The following is a 6,698-nucleotide window of genomic DNA, read 5'->3' as shown; positions in this document are numbered from 1 at the left end:
GGCAGAAAAAAAGTCCAAGAAATCAGTTCCCCTATGTACCCACTCTGTAGGTAGTGAGAAGGCACAGCCAGTACATTTGGAAAATGCTTTTCTCCCCGAGACAGCCTCCAATACAACAAGGTTGTGATTGCCATCAAGGGAACTGAAGGAATGCTGTGTACCATCTATCAGAGAATCAAATGAGATGTCATTCTGAAAGGTGAAAGATGAAGTAGGTCTGGAAACCAAAGGATCATCCATGAGAACCACAGAACCAGTTTCTGAAAGAATTGCTGCTGTGGTCCTGCTGTGAACCAAAGCTCCAGCTGGAGGGTAGCTAGTCCAGGGTTAAAACTCATTATATATCATCATTCTTGAATGCTGCCAAGCAGCATTGCCCCATGTAGGAGTGTTAATCCAGCCCACAAAAAGGCATATCAACTGCAAAGGAATAACCAAACTCAATCTAGGAGATGCAGTGCTGCCATAATGAGAGTCTAATGCTGAGGTCATCCCAGAGTGACTGTAGCAGGTACTGGCGGGATCTGAACCCCTTAGTGACAAGTAAGTTTCAAGTAATCATTTCAATTGGCTAAGTTCTGCCAGATTCACTCCAGAAATTTCTCTTCAGAAGGCTCAATTGTAAAAGCTAAATGCAGTGCCTGAAAGCAAAGTTTCCAAATGCCTTTTAAAATTATTTTTATCTAGCACATACTAGTTCATGAAGAAAGAAATTATGTGCTTTCCCATGGCTCTCTTGATGTAGAATTTTATTCGGTAATAAAGATTGTGGTTATCAGTGCCAGTTGCTGAGGATGCTCATTAGATATTATCAGCTTCAAATATGAGAAACAACCTTTGCTCCTACTTATTTTTGTGGGAAAAATGACAGCACACAATGATTGCTAGGCATCAGCATGTTTTTCTGACTATTTGGTCATGCAGCACTCCTTAAAGAGATGTTTTTGCTTAAAGGAGAATTCAAGTGTTCGTATCTAAGTATGACCTATGGCACAGCAGAAAATAAACAAGAATTCAAAAAAAGAGGTAGGACTTTCTGATTTGTGTTATCCCTGAAAACTGTATGGATAATTAAGGCTTTTTCAGGAATTGTATATGGAGGTTGGTTTAGATACAAAGAAATTATTTTAAAATTACAACTTTTTTAGTAATATAAGAGATTAACTGTCTAGGAGTTGAGAGGAAGATTCTATCAACAGTAAATGCAGGTATTGAGTGATGTAATACCGCCAAACTATGTCTGTGTTTAAACCACTCTTGATTTACACTTTCTAAGAGTTTGTGTCTTTTGAATTTTATGCTGCTAGTTTGAAAAGAAGAAGGAAAAGATAGTAAAAACTAGAACAACCTTTACTGTTCTTTTTTAATGTGGTAAGGAAACTAGTAGATGAATGTTAGACATAGTGATTTTGCATTTAGAGGATGACTGGATGCAGTTTCAAATCAACATTTGCAGTTAAAGTTGATTTGTTGTCAGTTTGTTTAATCTGTACCATATAAAACAGCAGTAACAATCAACAGGGTGTGGTTTAGGACAGATAAGTGTATTTCCCAAGGGCCTTGGAAAATACTGCCAAAGTCAGCAATTCACTACACATCTTAGAGCCTATAACTGTGCTAAGGCAATGAAGCCTTCAGTTATTCGGGAGATCCGATACTTAATTTTGTGTATTTGGTTTTTGGAATGTCAATTTTTTGTGGATAATTAGTAAACTAACTCCTGTCATTTCTGAATTCCAGTTATTTGTTCCATTCACTTTAGGCTATTTGCTTGAGAACCACATTTTATGTAGCTATTGAGCTGTGTAGGGAGTTAAGTTGATGGCAACTTTCCTGAAAGAACTTCTCCTCAAATCCTGTGGTAACACTGGCGATTGCCCTAAATGGCATTTGGCTCCTTTGGCAAATCTCTCTTCTTCTGCAGATAGAACGTGAGATGATGGAGAGAAATCGGATGAATCTGTGTAATGTACACCAGAAATATTACTACCTGGAGAGCATGGGGCTTCTCTTAACCCTCAGAGTAAAGACATTGCTTCAGTTCCCCCCAGGTCCCCGCTCTTCACCTGAGCCTCCTGCTATAATGTTACCACAGCATTTTTATGGTCCATTCCCTCCTCCAAGGAGAGATGAATGGGAATCGATAGCAAGCCCTTTCTTATTTAAATAGATCTCATCAGACAGCATAAATTTACTCATGGATTAATGTTTCATGGAAACTATTTGGGTTTCAGGAAACTTAGAGCAAAATGCCAGGTTTCTGGACAAAAAGCTGCGTACCAGTTGTTTTGCTTGTGCTACTGGAAACCTTCTGGTGATCTGGTATCATTGCTCCAAAGAGCCTTGCAACCAGGGTTCCTGATATTCCTGTTTTCATGCTGAATATTCTGAGAGGACGCTGAGGACTTCTAGGTCGTTCTTACCACAGCACGGGAAAAGAGCTATAAAGTTCCCTCTGTCCCGAGTTGTTCCTAGTATAGTGCAGCATAAGGAACCTCTGAAGACAGACAAACACATCCTCTTTATCCCCCACATTAAAACCCCCCTCTCAGAATTAGTGATTTTCCACTTTAAAAAGTTACTTTTCAGATTGTTTTGTATCCACACGAATCTTTAAAATGTTAAACTTCCGTGCTTAACTGGAATTTAGATTTGTGAGAGTTTTAAGCTCTAGCGGTTTCTTGAGAAATAGCACATTCTCAGTACTGAGACATGATAATGTCTGCTTTTCATAAACGGTTATCTGACCAGAACCTCCCACTCCTTAATGCTTATTTATAAGGACCCAGACTAAACAACAGTGATCTTTTCAGCTTCCATGAAACAAGATGTCTTTTTACAGCTAGGAAACTGAGGGCCAAGAGAAAAGTCATTTGCAATGTTGTGCAAAGCTCAGTGGAGAGCTTGGCAAGAAAGAACTTGATCTGATCTGACTCACAATGCCTTCCACTTGCTCTTCCATGCACACTCCAAAGAAGAAAGACTACTCCTTCTCTCTAAGGAATAATGCTAGTAAAAGTTGGAAACAAAGCAGTCTATCCTCTACGCTGTTCTTTCTTCCAAAGCTGATGTCTGGAGCCTTTTAGTGGCTCCATATTGCCATCATTTAAGTGCTGGGCACATGGAAAACCTCTCACTGTTCTAAGGGGGAAGGAATGGGAGGAAGTTGCAACCCTAATCTCCCTAATAGAATGGAGGAACTCTGCCTTTGGCCAAGATCTTTTTATGCTCTTTCCCGTTCACATTTATATTTTTCTGGGAAATTTGCTTTTGAGTGCAACTGGAAGCATTTTTTGCCTTTTGGTTCCTTTTCAAGGAGTGAGTCTCTGTGCACAGCCAGGCCCTAAGTCCTCAGCGTCTAATGAGCCTGTCCTAAGCTAATGCTTTGTGCCCTCCTGCATCCAGCTCTCCAGCACTGAGATGCAGTCAGGTAAAGAAAGGTGAGAGTATAATTCTGTAACACAAGCAGAGCACTTAAATACAGGGCTCTTTTGTCTTTTATTGTATTGGTAAAAATGTTCAAGTGAAGGTATGATAAAAAAGAAGATTGGCTCTATTAAAAGAGAAAAAATAAGTTTGTAAAGTGTTCCAAAATCTCCCTAAGATTCATCAAATGACCCGAAGGCAGACGATTAAAATAAATGTGGCAGTAGCTGAAATTCAGAGGTACTTATAAGATACAGAGAGAAAAGTACTTCTGTGCTCATTTACTTTGCTGGAAAATGTGCTGTAGTTTGGTGTTCAGATAGTACCTGATCAGGACCAGCTGTTGGGTGATGCAGTGACTTGAGCAAGGAGTAACACATGAGCTGGCCTGTGTAGAGATTCTGTGGCAGTAAGACACCTCTGAGTCTTCTTCTTTGGCTGATCATGAATGGGGGCGGGATAAGAATTTTTCTTCTGAGTTAAGTTAGAGCAATGACTAAAAGCCTTTCCTTCATCATCCACTACTGTCTATATCAGGCAGCAAGGAGCTGGGATTCTCTCCATCCTTCTCCACATGGGGTGGTGAAGCTGTTGGAAGAACTGGCTTTCTTTTCCTGTGTGTTGATTTCCATCCTTTGAGGGGCAGAACTCACAGGACTTACTGTTCTGGGTGTTGCTGTCAAACACGCTGTGAGTTGTGATAGAAGCAATGCAACTGCTCTTGCTCATGTGCAGCTGTTGGTACCTACAAGGGAGCCCATGTCAGAGGTTCCCCTCAGTGCATGCACTAATAGGATCTCCTTCTTTCAGCTTGCTGTTTGTTTTATGGAACTGGTAGGAATTTTTCTTTTCAGTTGCTGTTGCTGTGCCAGGTTTAATTAACATTGGCTAGTGGGTGTCCAAGCTATTAGGGCGAGAAAATGGTGGCAGCAAGGGATGCAAACATTTGCATAGCATGATCACACAAGGCTTGTTTTCTTGCGTGTTCTTTTTCCTTTTTCTACAGCCAAAATATTTCTGAATTTGGCATGAATTTCTGGAGAGTTGGCCTGAAACTTCCATTTCTTTGTCAAATCGACTGTTAAAAGATTTTCTTGAAGTTCTATCCAGTAGCCTTGGTTACTCCTCAGTGTAGGCTGGTAAACAGTTTGGTGAAGAGTGGGTCTTGTTTTTATTCCACCACTCAGACACACAGGTCATTTTATAGTGTAATTCAAAGAGTCCTTAAAATGTCAGGATGGAGGAAACAGTGCCAAGGCAGCAGGTATCTTAAAAGAAGACTCAGTGACAGCTTCTGGTGCCTCCTGCAATTTATTTTTTATATTATTATTAATATTTTGTTTGATCTGAAGAGGCATACCATAGGGTAGGATGGCAAGGAAATAGCACAAAGAATTTGTTGAACTAAAAATCTGCATCAGGATCACAAATGTATAGTGAAAACAAACACTCCTTTGTTCTTACTTAGAATATGTGAACTTAATGATATTAAAGAGAATAAATATGGATCCAACAAACAGAAATAGTACCTTTATTCAGTGTCTGGTAAATCTGTTAAATTCATTGTCAAGGAAGGTTACCAAGACTAATATTGCAGCAGGATACTTTAAAGGTGCTGAATGATTTTATGACCAATAATATTTCTAACTCCTTAAGCTATGTGAAATCTCCTGCTTCAAATTGTACTTTGATAGCAAACCACTTTTCACTGCTCTTTTCTTCCTTTACATCAGTGGCTCGACTTTGGCTTCAAGGTGCTTTCTGCAGTAAAGAACTAACTAGAGACAGGATTTTCAGGATGAAAATCTTACTGAAAGCTTGGTAGTTCCACAGTTCCTGTGCATTTTACATGCACAAAAATTTAGCCAGACTGTGAATTCCATTATAGCAACAGAGAGATAAGAAGCTTTTAAAATTCAGACGTTTTAACATTGTTAGTTTGAGCTTCAGTGTTGTATCAAACTCTGTAAAGGGTTGGTCCAAGCAAGCTTCTCACTTGTAAAATACACACAGTCTTCTTCTGGACTACAATGGCAGTTTCATGTTGCCCCGAGAATTTCAGCCCTCCAAAATACAATTTTCAGCATTGTTTGATATGAAATAAAAAAGGAAGTTTTTGTAGTGCTTCTCAAACAACCACTTCCAGATAAAATGAGGGCTTCTCGTTTTCTTCAACTTCTAAAAATTTTAAGTCCATCTGAAGACTTTCTCCTCAGTCAACCTTAAGTAACTTCTTCTCAGGCAGTGCACCAGACTTCTAAATTCTTCATGTCTTTCTAAATAATCTTTTAAATGCATATTTGCTATTGTAATATTTTCATGTTCTCATGTCCAACCATGAAGGCACGCGGTTGTATTTCCTGTAGTAGAAATTCTGAAAAATTGCATTCTAAGATTGTATTTTGTATTAGGAATTTGAATTTTCTTTTTTGAAGGGGGCAGTTACTATGGGGGGAACAGCATATAACTCTGTTCTGTACAATTAGGTCACTTCACAACTGTGACTTGCACTTGCCTCTTCCTCTCCTTTCTCCATAAAACAATCTACAACAGAGGCAAAAGTAAAATTAGATGAATCTCAGAAGATGCAGAGATCTTTAAAGGTGTCTTAGGATGGGGTAAAGGGAAGGTCCTGTCACTGTGTTACCTGTTGTCACAGGCATGGGAATCCCAGGACAGGATTCGTGGCAAATGAAGGTGAGGAAGACACCTGTAAAGGAGAGTAAAACTTCTGACAGTAGAATAGCTCGATAGCTGTACTACACCCATTGTAGTCATATGTAATTGTGACTTTCAAAGAAGAGTTCCTATGCCTACATCTGTCTTTCACCTTTCTTTGTTGTCCAGAGTGCTTGAAGAGAAGTAATTTGGCTGTTGTTTTGTGTGGCTTACTGATTATACCCTTCAAGACCCCATTTGTAAAAGATTTGCCATTGGTGTGCAATACTGTTACATCAGATATGTCCAGAAAAGGCTGCAATCTACTGCAGTCACCAGAGATGTAAAATTACCTGTGATTTTCAATAAGTAATGTCAATTTTTGGAGGTTTGTAAGATCTTATTTTTCATTAAATTCCTGTAATTTTTATATTTTTTAGTACTTGTGTCTCTAGGATGTTTCAAGTGCCAGTTGCAGGCTTTGGATAGACATCTATAACTACAGGAATTGGTTTGTTGCAATCAATTACTCTCTGGTTTAAAAGCGCAGACAACTGGGGACAAAACAACATATGACTTTGTCATGGTTGTTTTTCAACACAAATAGGAACAGC

At 39.1% G+C, this 6,698-nt stretch overlaps 1 protein-coding gene across 12 annotated transcripts in view; it reads left to right on the top strand.

The window, feature by feature from the left end:
- CUNH10orf107 (chromosome unknown C10orf107 homolog) overlaps window positions 1-6,698 on the top strand; it is a 260,433-nt gene that overhangs the window by 83,752 nt on the left and 169,983 nt on the right. The window lies entirely within an intron of this gene.

This window comes from Corvus brachyrhynchos, unplaced genomic scaffold (assembly GCF_000691975.1).
Source record: "Corvus brachyrhynchos isolate BGI_N302 unplaced genomic scaffold, ASM69197v1 scaffold279, whole genome shotgun sequence".
NCBI classification, from domain to species: Eukaryota; Metazoa; Chordata; class Aves; order Passeriformes; family Corvidae; genus Corvus; species Corvus brachyrhynchos.
Note: the sequence above shows the minus strand (reverse complement) of the source record. Positions and strands in the feature narration are given on the sequence as shown.